The sequence below is a fragment of the Mus caroli genome, unplaced genomic scaffold (genome assembly GCF_978045245.1).
Source record: "Mus caroli unplaced genomic scaffold, Mus_caroli_1 scaffold_15, whole genome shotgun sequence".
Taxonomy (NCBI): domain Eukaryota; kingdom Metazoa; phylum Chordata; class Mammalia; order Rodentia; family Muridae; genus Mus; species Mus caroli.
The window spans coordinates 168,594-185,166 of record NW_028227270.1 but is presented as its reverse complement, the minus strand read 5'-3'; the positions used below and the strand labels follow the sequence as shown (position 1 = coordinate 185,166).

General features: G+C 44.7%; 1 pseudogene; it reads right to left on the bottom strand.

The window, feature by feature from the left end:
* Positions 1-4,209: 4,209 nt before the first annotated feature.
* LOC147000825 (polyadenylate-binding protein 4 pseudogene) lies at positions 4,210-6,099 on the bottom strand (annotated as a pseudogene).
* Between the last annotated feature and the right edge of the window lie 10,474 nt (positions 6,100-16,573).

The following is a 16,573-nucleotide window of genomic DNA, read 5'->3' as shown; positions in this document are numbered from 1 at the left end:
GTAATTTCTCTGAGAACAGCTAATATTATTTTGACAGCCTCAGGCTTAATCATTTTGACAGCTAAAACTATGTTTTTACATTTGTTTAGTCAGCCAGCTTCCTTATTCGGCTCTGCACTTGGCCTGCTAGTACAGTTTGGAAAGTCCTTTTCGAAGGGAGAAGGTACTTGGTGGTCTTGAATTCAATTTTGATATTACACTTTTAGACTATTATAAAACAGAAACAACACACCAAGGAGGTGAGGGGCAAGAAGAGAATTGTAGTGCCAGGGAAATGTTAGTTATCTCCAAAAATAACAGACATGCACCAATATAATATAACTAATAGTAGGTTCTTTATTTCATTTGAGTTAGCTTGGTCCCCTCCAATAAACCGCTATCACACAGGATGGTTTTGGTGGTTTCAGGGCAATGCAGGAGCCAGAGACAAGGAAGGAGTCCTGGTCAGAAGTCAAAGTCTCCATTGGCTGATCCACAGTACTCTTTCTGAGCTGCATCCCAGAGACTTCTTCACAACAGGGGGCGCTGCGGCACTGGTGCTTCAGTTGGTGGTAACCTCAATGCTCACACTCTAGTAGCTATGTTTTGACCCCCAAGCCAAGTTCAGCTGGGTTGTCAGAAGTTCAGAGCTGAAATCTGAAAGTGATTTCAAAAGTCATAAGTGATTTTGTTCTCCATACAGTCTCTGTGCTGACAGGATTGGACTGTGCCAGGTGAAGGTAGCATTCTGTGATGACTCCAGGTCAGGAAGGTATGCGTCTAAACACTGACCAAAATGCCTGGCGCCTGTGTGTGAGGATGTAGGAGATGCTATGCAGGATTCCTGGATTCAGTTTGTTTTCTGGTCCTCTCGGCCTTCCAACATTTCGAAAATTAGATTTCATACAGTTTACTGTCAGTAAATAGCCTTCTTAGCTCTGCAAGTGTGCCGAGACTTGCTACACTGCCCCTTCCCCCAATGAAGAGAAACGGAGTGCAAACACAAATCTGTATCGCAGCTGCTTTTCTTTCTGTTCACCTGATGTTTTAGGGATGGTACAGACATCCTCAGCATGGTGCAGAGAACACAGTTGGCACTGGAGGGAAAGAGTGGGCTTCAGAGTGAGAGCTACTAACTTCCCAGGCATTGTCTTACACAGATGAAATCCCAGGAGAAAGATCATAACAGACTCTCTCAGTTCCTGAGCCCTAATTTACATAGCTGCTTCCATTTATTCTCCACAACCTGTCATTCAGACCTGTCCATCACTCAGTCCTCCCCCCTTCCTCCCTCCCTCGTTTCTCCCTCTCTCCCTCCTTCTCTCTCTCTTCCTCCTTCACACTCTCCCTCTATTACAGCCCTCCTTTCTGCCTTCCACCCTCCTTCCCTTCTTTCTTTTATTTGTGCCTTTCACTACATAACGCTGTCTGTTCTAGAATTCCCTGTGTTAATCAGGCTGCCCTAAACTGTCAGGGATCCACCTGCCTGAGTGAACATGCCTACCTCAGACCCATTTACTACTAAAAGGCTAGACTTCTGGAAGACCAACAGCTGAACTAAGTCTGATAAAATGTTAAGCTCTTCCAAGACGGGAAGCAAAAGACACCCTCTCAAGTTGGCTGAGTTTTCTCTGTCAGGACCAGCACTGCTCTGACCTTCTGACTTAGCCAGTCCTTTTTCTGGAGGTGAGTTCACATATGATGTAGAAATTTATTCTGGAAATTGCTGAAAATAGAAAGATTCTCCTGTGCAGACGTGATGGCACAGGCCTCTAATCCCATAATAGAAAAGCAAAGCAAAGTGAATCGGAGTTCAGGGCTAGCCTAGTCTATGCATAAGGTAAAAGAGTAAAATGGAATTTGCAGGTGTCCTCTACATCAATTTGCAAGGGAAGCATCTATGTAGATCAGTCATCATCCCTAGTGATTCAGTAGAAGGGTTTCCCAAAGTGCTCAATGTTGCTCCCTGTGTGCTTATCTTATGGCCCAGCACAAAGGAGAACAAGGAGGCTTAATATCCCCTAAGGACTTCCTTTAAAACAACCCACCAGTTATCATGAAACCAACAGTAGGAAAAATAGAATATCCTCATCTGTGTCCACTCCACCCTTTATCTTTTCCCTTGGGCCACTTTAAAAAGAACACAAATTTTCAGCTTTTTAACAATTTTATTAAGAATGCTGCAATCAAATAAACAAACAGAAACCAGATGACTGGAAAGACACAACTGCCTTTGTGTGCCTTTGCTGTACCAGCAGGAGCTGACAGAAGATCCCCTACTTGCAAGTCTTAGCAAGAATCTGGGATCCAAACAGTTCTGTGTGTCTTTCTCACTTCTTCTGGCGAAAAGCTCTTTGAAGCCATGCCCAGCATCCTAGGTGACTGGCACTGTAAGAAGCAGGATCCTTGTCAGGGCAGTCTCTACCATCACAGGTCTCAACTTCCAGCCCTTTCTCCCTGAGCAAGCTTGGTGAGGGTTGGTCTCGCTTCTCTGGATCTTTGATATATCAGGGTATATCAGTCGTCATCCATGTTGATTTAGCAGAAGGGTTTCCCAAAGTGCTCAAGGTTGCTCCCTGTGTGCTGGTTATCTTATGGCCCAGCACACATGAGAACCAGAATGCCTAAGGTCTGTCCCCTGAGGAAGTCCTTAAAAAAAAAAATAAAACCTACCAGTTAGTCCTGTAACTAACAGTAGGAAAGAATAGAGTATCCTCATCTGTGTCCACTCCACCCCTCATCTTTTCCTTTGGGCCACTTAAAGAAGAACACAAATTTCTAGCTTTTTAGCACTTTTATTCAGAAAACTGCAACAAACCAAACAAACACCAGCTGGTTGCAAAGACACAACAACCTTTGTGCGCCTTTGCCTTATGATCAGGACTCGACAGAAGATCCCCTAATTGCAAGTCCTTAGCAGGAATCAGGGCTCCTGGGCTCCAAACAGAGTTCTGGGTGGGTTTTCACTTCTGCCCAAAAGCCCTTTGAATCCATGGCCAGCAGCCTAGGGGCCTGGCATGTCAGAGGCTGGATTCTCATGAGGGCAGTCTCCACCATCTCAACGCTCATGTTCTAGCCCTTTCCTTGAGCAGTCTTGGAGAGGGTTGGTATGGCACCTCTGTATCTTTGTCTTTGTTTTCCACATCTCCAGGGGACACTTGTGACTCCCTCAGATTCTCCGAAGACTTCTGTGTGCTTCTTCATGGCACAATTCTGGGGTGGTATATCATGCAGTTCAACTATAGATCCCAATCAACAATCCAGCTGTCCTCAGAGCAGTGGCTTGGCTCTGCCAAAATGAAATGGCACAGACTTGGAACATCGTGGACTCAGGGCTTGCAATACTTGTGCACTCAGCAGTGCATGCTCTGTAGAATTTGATGTATCCTTCACAAAACTAAGACCATACTGCTTCATTGTCACATGATCTGTAGAATCTGATGTATCCTTTACAAAATTGAAACAGTACTCCTTCATTGTGGAATGCTCTGTAGAATCTGGTGTAGGCTTCATAAAACTTTGAAGGTATTCCTTCATTATCTTGGCTTTATCCATGGATTGTTGAGGGCAAGTCCTTGGCCTTTTGATTCAGAGAAGACTCCAGTTAGTTATGTATACTCTATACTTCAAGGACCCTCCCAAACATTACATTGTGCAAAGCTGGGTGTTAAACCCATAATCCTAGCATCTATTTGCATTGCCTAAGGAGGCAAGATTTTGCCCAGTCTGGTGGCAAAATCAGAACCTGACGAAAAGAAGCAGATCAGGCAGAGAAGTAGAGGCAGGTGGAATTCTGATCTCAATGTTAGCCTGGTTGTCAGACCTAGTTTGAGGACAGCTAGGGCTACAAAGGAAAACCTAGGGTAAATAGTCAAAACAAGAAAACAAAAAAAAGAGTGAAGCTTTTTTTTTCATATTTATGGAGATGTTATTTCCTTTATTTGAGAAACTTAAGTCTTGGGTACATCAAAACCATTTTCTGGGATGAGGGAAAAAAATCAGAAGCAACAATAGAAAAAAAAAGTTATCATCTGGGTCACAACAGAACCCAGAGATATTCTTATAATTGAAAAATTATAGGTGCTTCATAATTGACCTTCTGATACAAAATGGCCTATTGAATTTGAAACTTGGTTCTTGGTGTGGAGGTCCACAGACAAACTAGGATGTCTTCAGACCTTAGCTGGATGCCGTTAGGGGTTATTTGGCTTTCAACTCTTTTTTCCTTGTCTAAGAGGTAGCAGCAGCAACAGTATCCACCTTCTGGGCAGCTTCTTTCTTGGCATGATGAGCCTGCAGGACTGCCACGGCTTCATCTACCTTGGAGCGGAGGGACTCAGGGGATTCCAGCATGTGCAGCACCTCAGAGTTGTCGATTTCCAGCAGCATCCCAGTGATTTTCCCAGCCAGGTTTGAATGCATTGTTTGGATAAGCGGGAACAGACGCTCCCCCAGCACCTGCTTCTGCTCCTGGGTGGGCGCTGCAGCAAGCATGGAGGCAGTCAGGGGCTCCTGACCCTGGACGTGGACTGCAGGCTGGGGGGCCTGCAGTGGCTGGATGGCAGGGTGTGGGCTCAGGACACTGGAGGCATACTTGTATGGAGTCACAGCCCTGGGAGTGGTGGCAGCAACTGCGGCCCGAGGTGCAAGGTTTGGCAGGGCTGCAACTCTCTGAGCAGTAGTAGGAAGGCCATGAGAGGCCGGAGCATTACCAGTTGGAGCCAGATGTCGAAGAGCTGGACAAGACCCAGACTGCCACAGGGCAATTGACATTCCTTGGAAGCCTTGAGGTCTCCTGCCTTGCTGCCAGCGTGTATTAGGCCTCATCTGTGCTAACTGGTTAGGCGTGTAATATGGGGGTCTTCCCTGAGCCTGCGGAACTGTGGGCACAAAGTAGCCACCAGCTGCAGGCTGGAACTGATTTAAGATGGCACTGGCAGGGAGTGCTCTCATCCCAGCTACAGGCTGCATGTACTGGTTAGTCAGGTGAGCCTTCTGCTCTTCCTTCCTCTGGGCCAGGGTGACATACAGAGGCTTGGAGCCCACAATGCGTCCATTCATCTCGGTGACAGCTTTGGTCGCCTCTTCAGGAGAGGAGAAACAGACAAAGCCAAACCCTTTGCTTCTCCCATCTTCTAGCATCATCTTCACACTGGTGATTGATCCAAAGGGAGAAAACTCTTTCCTTAATTTCTCATCATCAATGGTGTCATCCAAGTTCTTAATGTAGAGATTCTCCCCCTGGTACCGGCTAATCCTCTCCTGCTTCAGCTGCTCAAACTTCTGCTTTAGCTTAGCCTGCCTTTCTACCTTTTTCTGTGCACGGCCTACAAATATGGCTTTCCCGCTCATTTCTTTTCCATTCATTTCTTCCACAGCCTTATTGGCATCCTCGTGTTTCTCATAACTTACAAAGCCAAAGCCTTTGGACTTCCCCCTGGAGTCTCTCATCACCTTGACACTTAGGGTCTTACCAAACTGGCTGAAGAGCTCTTTCAGATTCCCATCATCCACCTCTTCTCCGAAGTTTTTGATATAAACATTGGTGAATTCCTTGGCCTTGGCTCCAAGTTCTGCTTCCCGCTCTTTGCGAGACTTGAATCTACCCACAAACACTTTAAGGTCATTGAGAAGCATGCCATTCATCTTCTCGATGGCCTTGTCGGCGGCCTCTTGGGTCTCGAAGTGAACAAAAGCATAGCCCTTAGAGCCGTTCTCACCACAGACCACCTTACAGGACAAGATGTTTCCAAAGGCAGAGAAAGTGTCATATAGTGCCTTGTTGTCTATGGATTTGTCCAGGTTCTTGATGAAGACATTTCCCACCCCAGACTTTCTCAAAGAGGGATCCCTCTGCGACCACATGATGCGGATCGGCTTTCCCTTTATCACCTCGAAGTTCATGGTGTCCAAGGCCCTCTCAGCGTCAGCTGGCTGCTGGAAGTTGACGTAGGCATAACCCAGAGAGTGCTGCCGGGTGATCATATCGCGACAGACCCGGATGGACAGCACAGGCCCCGCAGGGCTGAACTTTTCATACAGCATGGCTTCGGTGACATCCAAGTGCAAATCGCCCACATATAAGGAGGCCATGGGGTATCTGCTGGCTGCAGCGTTCATCTCCCCACCTCCCACGACCCCGATCCTTGCCAGGAGGACTTCTAACAAGGCCTAGTGCAGGGCAAAAGGGGCTCTGAGGAGCTGTGGCATGTGCCACAGCGTACAGGTGGCACCAGGGAAGCCAGGGAAGGCTGGAGCAGGGAGGCTCCGAGCTGGGACCCGAGTGCTGGACGACTTGCACTGGACTGCAAAAGCCCCAAGACAAAAAGGCTCTCAAAAACAATATGGCCCGCTCCTGGAGTTTGTACTCTGCAGCTGTCCTGGCTTGAGGCTTAAAAAATAAAAATTAAAGTAGGAAATCCCCTTGTAAAGGGGACAAAAAATTTTCAAGAGCCAATCAGATGATGTGCTCACGGCAGTCTTGGGAACATGCGTTTCGTGTTAAATACAGGCCCTGGGCTCCCAGAGGTTTACAGTTACAGCAGCCCGGGAAGGGGGAAACCAAATCTTTGCGGTACCTGCGAAGGGCAGTGCGGACACGTGGTGCAGCCAGCCGGGGCGCGGGGCTGCCACGTGGCTCTGAGGCGTGCAGGGGTGGGCCGGGCAGAGGGGGATGACTCACCACCGGAAGGACAGACAGATGCGGACAGACAGGCAGGCCAGAAGCAGTGAAAGTCACTTCCCCGCGGGCTCCCAGCACAAGTCTCTCTCTGGTTCTTTTTCTTCTTTTTTCCCTTTTGCTTTTTTTTTCCCTCTTTTTTTCTTCTCTTTTCTTTTCTTTTTTTTTTTTTTAAGGTTTTTGAGGCTTTTGTAATTTTTTTAGGCTTTTTCTTTTTTCTGCTTCAGGCTTGCTGAGCCCAAATGCAATACTGACGGCTGCGACCTGGGGCAGAGAGAGAAGCTTCTTAAAATAAGATCCTATCTCACAGAATGCAATTGTCTAAAGTTAAACATTATACGTAACTGACTAGATATGCAATGGGGAAAGTGCTAATGGACTGGCAAATCTACTTGGAGTGCCTGGTTTAGAGAGTACGAGAGCAAATAAAATGATCTCTCACTTACTCTGTCTTTCCTGAAAGGACATTTATTAGAATGACTTACATTCCCCAGTTGAGATTATTCCACAGCAGCAAAGTCCAAGATTCCAGAAGTTCTCAGTTCCAGAGGGTGGATGTCTCAGGTGGCCTTCAGTAGAAGTTGAATCACAGTCAGGTAGGCTCTCGAGCCAGTGAAGTAATAGACTTGCTAGCTAAAAGAGAGCAAGCAGGCAAAGTGAAAACTTTCTTCCTCTCTGTTCTTATATAGGCCTCCAGCTGAAGGTGTGGCTGGAATTAAAGTTGTTTATTCCAGATTCAATGTCTGGATTAAAGGTGTGTGTCTTCTGCTGGGTGTTGTGACTCACGCCTTTAATCCAAACACCACGGAATTGAATCAATCAATTACATCTCTGTGAACAAGCTGGTCTACAAAATGAGTTCCAGGACAGCCAGTGGTATTATAGACAAATCCTTGCTCATAACAACAACAACAACAACAACCAGTTACATAAAAAAAGATGTGTCTTTCTTGGTTCAGATCCAGAAACTGTGTCTTTCCAACTCAAAAAGGATCTTCATTAAAGACAAGTCTCTTAGCTCAAAGACACTGATTACTTTCTACAAATTAAGTAAATATCCTTTTCAGGTGTGTCATCCAATTTTGGATTTTGCTGAATTCAAGATATTGTCAAGTTGACAATAAAGAATATCCAACAGAGACAGTGTTTCTCTGTTGGGAGCAACCGTGTTTGAATGTTAACTGCACTCAGACCTATGAGTTTTCCTCTTAGGACTGCTTTCATTGTGACCCATACGTTTGGGTATGTTGTAGCTTCATTTTCATTACACTCTAAAATGTCTTTCTTTCTTTATTTCTTCTTTGGACCAAGTTATCATTGAGTAGAGTGTTGCTCAGGTTCCTCGTGAATGTTGGCTTACTATTATTTATGTTGTTATTGAAGATCAGCCTTAGTATGGGTTATCTGATATGATGCATGGGATAATTTCAGGATTTTTGTATCTGTTAAGGCCTGTTGTAGAAAGTAATCAGTGTCTTTGAGGTAGGAAAACATGCCTTTAAAGAAGATCTCTTTCCATTGTGTCCTAATTAACAAAATCAGAAATGAAAAGGGAGATATAACAATAGAAACTGAAGATATAAAAAATAATCATCAGATCCTACTACAAGAGCCTATACTCAACAAAACAGGAAAACCTGGATGAAATAGGCAATTTTGTAGACTGATACCAGGTACCAAAGTTAAATCAGGATCAGATTAACAATCTAAACATTCCCATATCCCCTATAGAAATAGAAACAGTCATCAATAGTCTCCCAACCAAAAAGAGCCCAGGACCAGATGGGTTTAGTGCAGAGTCCTATCAGACCTCAAAAAAGACCTTATTCTAATAGTCCTCAAAATTCCACAAAATAGGAACAGAAGGTACTGTATGCAATTCATTCTATGAAACCACAATTACTCTGATACCTAAACCACATAAAGACTCAACAAGAAAGAGAATGTCAGACCAACTTCCTGTATGAATATTGATGCAAAAATACTCAATAAAATCGTCGCAAATCAAATCCAAGAACACAAAAGATGATCATCCATCATGACCAAGTAGGCTTCATCCAAGGGATGCAGGGATGGTTTATTATATGGCAATGTATGGAATCCAATATATAAACAAACTCAAAGACAAAAACTACATGATCATCTCCTTTGATGCTGAGAAAGCATTTCACAAAATCCAACACCCTTTCATGATAAAAGTCTTGGAAAGATTAGGAATTCAAGACACATACTGAAATATAAAAGCAATATACAGTAAACCAGTAGCCAACATCAAATTAAGTGGAGAGAAACTTTAAGCAATACCACTAAAATCAGGTACTAGACAAGGCTGCACACTTTCCCCCTACCTATTCAATATAGTACTTGAAGCTCTAGCCAAAGCAATTAGACAACAAAAGGAGATCAAGGGAATATAAATTGGAAAGGAAGAAGTCAAAATATCACTATTTGCAGATGATATGATAGTATATATAAGTGACCCTAAAAATTCCATCAGAGAACTCCTAAGTCTGATAAACAGCTTCAGTGCAGTAGCTGGATATAATATTAATTCAAACAAATCAGTGGCCTTTCTTTACATAAAGGATAAACAGGCTGAGAAAGAAATTAGGGAAACAACATCGTTCACAATAGTCACAAATAATATAAAATACGTTTGTGGGACTCTAACCAAGGAAGTGGAAGATTTGTATGATAAGAAACTCCAGTCTCTGAAGAAAGAAATTGAAGAAGATCTCTGAAGATGGAAAGATCTCATGCTTTTGGATTGGCAGGATTAATATAGTAAAAATGGCTATCTTGTCTAAAGCAATCAACAGATTCAATGCAAACCCCATCAAAATTCCAACTCAATTCTTCACTGAGTTAGAAAGGGAAATTTACCAATTCATCTGGAATAACAAAAAAATCTAGGAAAGCAAAAACTATTCTTAACAATAAAAGAAACTGGTGGAATGAGCATGCCTGACCTCAAGCTGTACTACAGAGCAATTGTGATAAAAACTGCATGGTACTGTTACAGTGACAGACAGGTAGATCAATGGAATAGAATTGAAGACCCAGAAATGAACCCGCACACTTATGGTCACTTGATCTTTGACAAGGGAGCTAAAACCATCCAGTGGAAAAAAGACAGCATTTTCAACAAATGGTTTTGGCACAACAGGCAGTTATCATGTAGAAGAATGCAAATTGATCCATTCTTATCTCCTTGAACAAAGCTCAAGTCTAAGTGGATCAAGGAACTCCACATAAAACCTGAGACACTGAAACTTATCAAAGAAAAATTGGGGAAAAGATTGAAGATATGGGCACAGGGGGAAAATTCCTGAACAGAACAGCAATGCCTTGTGCTGTAAGATTAAGATTTGACAAAAGGGACCTTATAAAATTGCAAAGTTCTGTAAGGCAAAAGACATTGTTAATAAGACCAAAAAGCAACCAACATTTGGAAAAGATCTTTACCACTCCTAAATAAGATAGGGGACTAATATCCAACATATACAAAGAACTCAAGAAGCTGGACTCCAGAAAATCAAATAACCCCATCTGTGGAAAAACACAAACAGCTCCCCTGGATCTTATCAAAATAGGATCCGGTCCTTTCCATTTGTTACTTAAAACATCTTTCCATTTAACCATTTCTTTGGGCCTATCTGGCTCTGAACAATGACGTTCAGCCGCCATCTTGTAATGGCGAATGTGAGGGCGGCTCCCTACAAAGGTTCCCTGAGGAATTCCTTTAAAAAGAACCATGAGTTAGTCCTGTAAACAACAGGAGGAAAAAATAGAGAATCGTGTCTGTGTCAACTCCACCCTCTATATTTTCCCTTAGGCCACTTTAAGAAGAACACAATATTCAGCTTTTTAACACTTTTATTAAGAAAGCTGTAAACAAACAAACAAACAAACGAACACAATGAAAAAACAGATGTCTGCAAACACACAACTGCCTCCTGTGTGCCTTTGCTGTAACAGCAGGAGCTGACAGAAGATTCCCTAATTGCAAGTCCTTAGCAGGCATCAGGCTTCCTGGGCTCCAAACAGAGTTCTTAGTGCCTTTCTCACTTCTTCCTGCCAAAAGCCCTTTGAAGCCATGCCCAGCAGCCTAGGTGCCTGGCACTGCAAGAAGCAGGATCCTGGTCAGGGCAGTCTCCACCCTCACAGGTTGCAAGATCCAGCCCGTTCTCCCTGAGCAAGCTTTGGGAGCGTTGGTCTGGCTCCTCTGAATCTTTGTCTTTGTAGTTTCCCACATCTCCGGGGGACACTTGTGGCTTCCTCTGACTCTCACTCTGGAAGACATCTGTGCCCTTCTTCATGGCAGAATTCAATCTGCGGTAGGATCTCAGGTAGTCCACACTCTCAAATACACAAAAGGAGTATAGATCCCATTCGGCAATCCAGCCATCCTCAGAGCAGTGGCTTTGCTCTTTGCCTAAACAAAGTGTCTCAGAATTGGAACACCTTGTACTCTGGGCTGGCAAGACCTGTGCACTGGGCAGTGCATGTTCTTCAATATCTGATGTATCCTTGACAAAACTGGGAATGGACTGCATCATCTTCTTGGCTTTATCCATGGATCCCTGCGGGTAAATCCTCCACCTTCTGATTCAGAGAAGAGTCCAGTTAATTAATTGTGCTCTATATTTCTTGACCCTTCCCAACCATTACACAGTGGGAAGCTGGGTTTTAAACCCACAAACCTAGAATCTATTTGCATTGCCTAAGGAGACAAGATTCTGCCCAATCTGGTGGCAAAATCCTTTCATCCCAGAACCTAAGGGAAAGAGCAGATCCTACACAGAAGCAGAGGCAGGTGGATCTCTGATCTCAAGGCCAGCCTGGTTGTCAGACCTAGTTTCAGATCAGCTAGGGCTACAGAGGAAAACCTAGGCTCCAAAATCAAAACCAGTAAACAAAAAGGAGTGAAGCTTCTCAAAGTAAGATGTTATGACTCTGGATGCAATTGTCTACAGTTAAACGTTATAGGCAGCCGAATAAACAGGCAATGGGGAAAGTGCTAATGAACCATCAAATCTACTTGGGCTGCCTGGTATAGAGAGTAAAATATTAAATATAAGGATCCCTCACTCTCTCTCTCCTGGAAAAGGATTTATTAGAATGACTTACATTCTGGAGTTGAACTTATTCCACAACAGCTGGAGAGGAAGTAAAGTCCAAGATTCCAGAAGTTCTCAGTTCCTGAGGATGGATGTCTCAGCTGGTCTTTAGTAGAAGATGGAATTACATGCAAGGGGGCTCAGGTGCCAGCGATGTAATAGACTTGCTAGCTAGGAAAGAGCAAGCAGGCAATGTGAAAACTTTCTTCCTCCCTGTTCTTATATAGGCCTCCAGCTGAAGGTGTGGCCTGAATTAAAGGTGTGTGTTAGCTTCAATGTCTGGATTAAAGGTCAGTGTCTTATGCTAGGTGTGGTGGCTCACGCCTTTAATCCAAGCACTGTGTAATTGAATCAAGGAAGTAAATCTCTGTGAGTAGTCTGCTTTACAAAGTGAGTTACAGGACTGCCAGGGGTATTAATGACAAACTCTAGCTTATCACAACAATCACATTAACAAAGAAATCTGTCTTTCTTGCTTCAGATGCTAATTGGAGGCCTTGTCTTTCAAGCTCAAAAAGATCTGCATTAAAAGCAAGCCTTCCTACCTCACAGGTATGGATTACTTTCTATAAATTAAACAAGTTACTTACAGATGTATCCTCCAATTTTGGATTTTGCTTAATTGCAGAGATAATCAAGTTGATATCAAATGATAGCCACCACAGAGACTGTTTCTCTATGTAACACTGGGTCTTGTGAAAATCACTTTGTAGACCAAGCTGGATACCAAGTCAAAGATCTCCCTGCCTTGTCTCCTTTGTGCTGAGATTAAAGACATGAGTCAACAGGTCCTGCTTGGAAATCCTGTTAATAGTCCTAAGGTCACCCGGAGTCCTGAACAGATGCTAATCCTGTATTCCCACCAGAGAAGTGGTTAGGGGAAACAGCTAAGTGTAGAGATGAAGCTTCAGTACAGGGAATCTCCTCTCCACCTGCCCACTCCACCAGCCCTGTTTTTGATGCATGTGTTTGAGATGAACGCAGGTAACATTTCCATCCTCTAGTCTTTGTGTCTGGACAGAAGGCAGGCAGGGATCTGCTGGGATAGCTGGGCTCCAGGCTGCCCTGAACTGGATTCATATTTGCAGGGAATCAGGCAGCAAGACTGGAAAACTGTTTTTAAGGGACTGTCAAAATAATTTGGTATCAAAGCTGAATGGGGATTATTTTGAAACTCATAGCTCAGCACTTTCTCATATAAGCCTTGATTGGATTCTGGGAATTGTAATATTTTGAAAAGCAGTTCAGTTCCCCTGGACCTGGACTAGACAATAAGCAAATATGGAGGATTTTTCACTGTGTTCACTCCTCTCCCTATGTATTTGAGATCTTGGACTTCGTGAGATACCTTTGCAGATTCATAACATGAAAAAAGAGAATTAAATGAGAGACCTTCTAAGTCAGGGATGTTGTCTTAGTCAGGGTTTCTATTCCTGCACAAACATCATGACCAAGAAGCAAGTTGGGGAGGAAAGGGTTTATTCAGCTTACACTTCCATATGGCTGTTTATCACCAAAGGAAGTCAAGACTGGAAATCAAGCAGGTCAGAAAGCAGGAGCTGATGCAGAAACCATGGAGGGACGTTCTTTACTGGCTTGCTTGCTCTGGCTTGCTCAGCCTGCTTTCTTATAGAAGCCAAGACTACCAGCCCAAAGATGGTTCCACCTACAGGGGCCTTTCCCACTTGGTCACTAATTGAGAAAATGCCTTACAGTTGGAGCTCATAGAGGCATTTCCTCAACTGAAGCTCTGTTCTCTGTGATACTTCAGCTATGTCATGTTGACACAAAACTAGCCAGTACAGATATCAAGGACAGAAAGCCATGGCACAAAATCTGCTCACGGCAGTACTGGACGAGGCCAGGAGACACTGGTGCAGAATCCCAAGACAGCCTCTTCACACACAAAACCAAAAAGCCAGCTCTACTACTCTAGGCCCAGGCACACAAGGACATCAGCAGTGTGTATTCTGGGATGGCTCACATGAACTTTCTGCAGTCACACTGTGGGTGGAATTTGTAATCCAGAAAGAGGTGGGCAAAGCAAGCAAAGGACCCTGAAATCTGGTGTTTACAAATCCACAACATAGACAAAGAAGTGAAAAAGGCAGAATTGCTTATAGAGTATATAAAACAGAAACAATACACCAAGGAGGGGAGGGGTAAGAAGAGAATTGTAGTGCCAGGTACATGTTAGTTATCTCCAAAAATAACAGACATGTGCCAATATAATATAACTAATAGTAGGTTCATTATTTCATTTGAGTTAGCTTGGTCCCCTCCAACGAACTGCTGTCATGCAGGACAGTTTTGGTGGTTGCAGGGCAATGCAGGAGCCAGAGCCAAGGAAGGAGTCCTGGCAAGAAGCCAATAGTCTCCATTGGCAGATCCACAGTTCTCCTTCAGAGGTGCAGCCCAGAGACTTCTTCACAACAGGGGTCGCTGCGGCTCTGGAGCTCCAGCTGGTGGCAACCTTGGTGCTCACACTCTGGACACCCTTCTCTAGTAGCTATAATTTGTATCCCTTGTTCCACAGGGCTGTCAGCAGTCCGAAGCTGAAATCTGAAGGTGATTTCAAAGGTCGTTCATGATATTGTTTCTCTGTACATTCACTGTGCTGACTGGATTTGACTCTGTCAAGCAGGTGCAGGTGGGATTCTGTGCTGACTCCAGGTCGGGAAGGTGTGCACTTAAATGTTGACCAACTGGAGCATGTGTTTGAGGATGTAGAAGATGCTATTCAGGCTCCATGGACTTGGTTTGTTTTCTGGTCCTTTCGGCCTCGCCGGGTTTCAAAACTTAGATTACATACCATCTTCTTAGCCCACCAAGTGAGCCAAGACTTGCAGCACCGCCCCCTTCCCCTGAAGAAGACAAACTGAGTACAAACACAACTCTCCATCGCAGCTGCTTTCCTTTCTGTTTGCCTAAGGCCTTTCAATCTCAGGTTGTACTGTCCATCTCTACCTAGTGGCCATGGCCCAAGAGTATACTTGTCCAACGGGGAAAAAACTGGACCACCAGGTTGACTCTTTCACACACCCTGAGTTTAGGCGAGCCGTGTGATCCTGAGCAAGTTCATAGTTGGTTCTCCCTTGTCCACACTTGTAGAGGCCACAGCTAGATCAGGGACCAATGAAGGAGCCAGAAGCCCCAAAGCTTCCTAGATCCCCAGCTCTGTCTTGGACCTCCAGGCAAGTGCCACTTCTTCACAGCAGGGATCGCTGTGGGGCTGCTGTCCCCCATCCCCCCTTCCAGAGGAATGCCTCTCAATGTTAAATGCCTGCCCTGTGGATCCTCAGGGAGCAAAATACTTTCCCACTGAGCCAAGTTCTTCTTGGCTGTCAGCATGCTCCAGCTGAAATCCAATGGTCATTTCAAGCCGCTTACGTGATTTTGTTTCTCTGTGCTTTCTGTCTGGCAGAATGCAGTGGGATTTGATCAGAACCCAGCGTGCGTTCAACACTGACAGAAATATTTGGTGCCCTGGTATGAGTCTGCAGGAGACAAGATGCAGACCCGAGGTTTTCGATTGTCTCAAGTCCTCTCTGCTCTTCGTTGTTTCTAAACGCTGAAAATCTGTCCAATTTCTTTCCATTACTGAATGCTTGGCAAAGCTGTCGTTGGTAAAGACTCGCTTTCTGCCCTACAAGTGTAACAAGGCATCCACTCCATCCCACCTCTGGAGGTCTACAAAATTGCTGTCTGCTGGAATTTCTGTTGAAGCTGCGTTCCTTTTGCTGTGTAGAAGTTTTTCCAGGACAGCACTGCCCAGGACACTTAAGCTGTATTTCTCTGAGCTGTCTTTCTCCTGCATGCCTTCCTTTCTGCAGTCCCTCCATGGCTATGGCCCTGGAGTAAATTTTTCCAGTGTGTAAGACCCTAGAAGAGGCTAACTGACGGCTTCTCAACTCGCACACCCAGGGTTTGAAGCCAGTTTGTGATCCTTGACAAGTCCATAGTAAGAAGCCTGCTTGCTTGTCTACACTGGTGGATCCTACAAAGGCATCCTGGCCAATGAATGAGTCAGGCCAGAAGGTTAAAGAGTTCTCAGCTCCTAGTTGCAAGCCTGTGACTTCGTCACAGTAGAGGGTGCTCAGGCGCCAGCAGTGTGCTTTGGGCCAGTTTCAGATGGCCAGAGTTCTTTCTGACTATCCCTGTTTGCAAGTGCTTGTTACTTGCTCCTGTCAAGTTAAATTCCACTCTGATGTCAACAAGCCCGGGCTGAAATCTGACAGCGATTTCTAACCGGTTTGTGATTTTGTTTCTTGGTGCTTTCGTTTTGCAGACAGGATGAGACTCTGCCAGGCAGGCTGAAGTGGAATTCTGTCTGAACCCAGGATCCAGATGTTTGTGCCTCAATGCTGACCTTCAAGGCATGGTCCCGGGTGCTAAAACCATGCCAGGATGGCTGACATCTCTCCTCACACACTTTCTAATGAAGCCTCCGGGTTATTTTCCTGGCGGTCACTTGGTTTGGCGACAAGAAAGCTAAGATGGTGGCCTAATGGCTTTTCACTAGGACTGTCAGTGTTTTACCCCAGCCTTGTGGTTCTGGATAAGTCCATGGTTACTGCACCCTCAGACTTTTCCATATCAATAGGGGAGCGACTTCTGCAGCAGTGGGCACTATGTCTCCAGGAATGCGCCTTTCCCACATTACCAATTTCCACTGCCTGAACTTTGGGTTGTCTGATCCTAGATCAGGAGTGACTGCTATTTGTAAGCCAAGTCAAGTTCCCCTGTGCTATCAGCTGGCAGAGGCTGAATCCGACCTTGATTGCTAACAGCATAG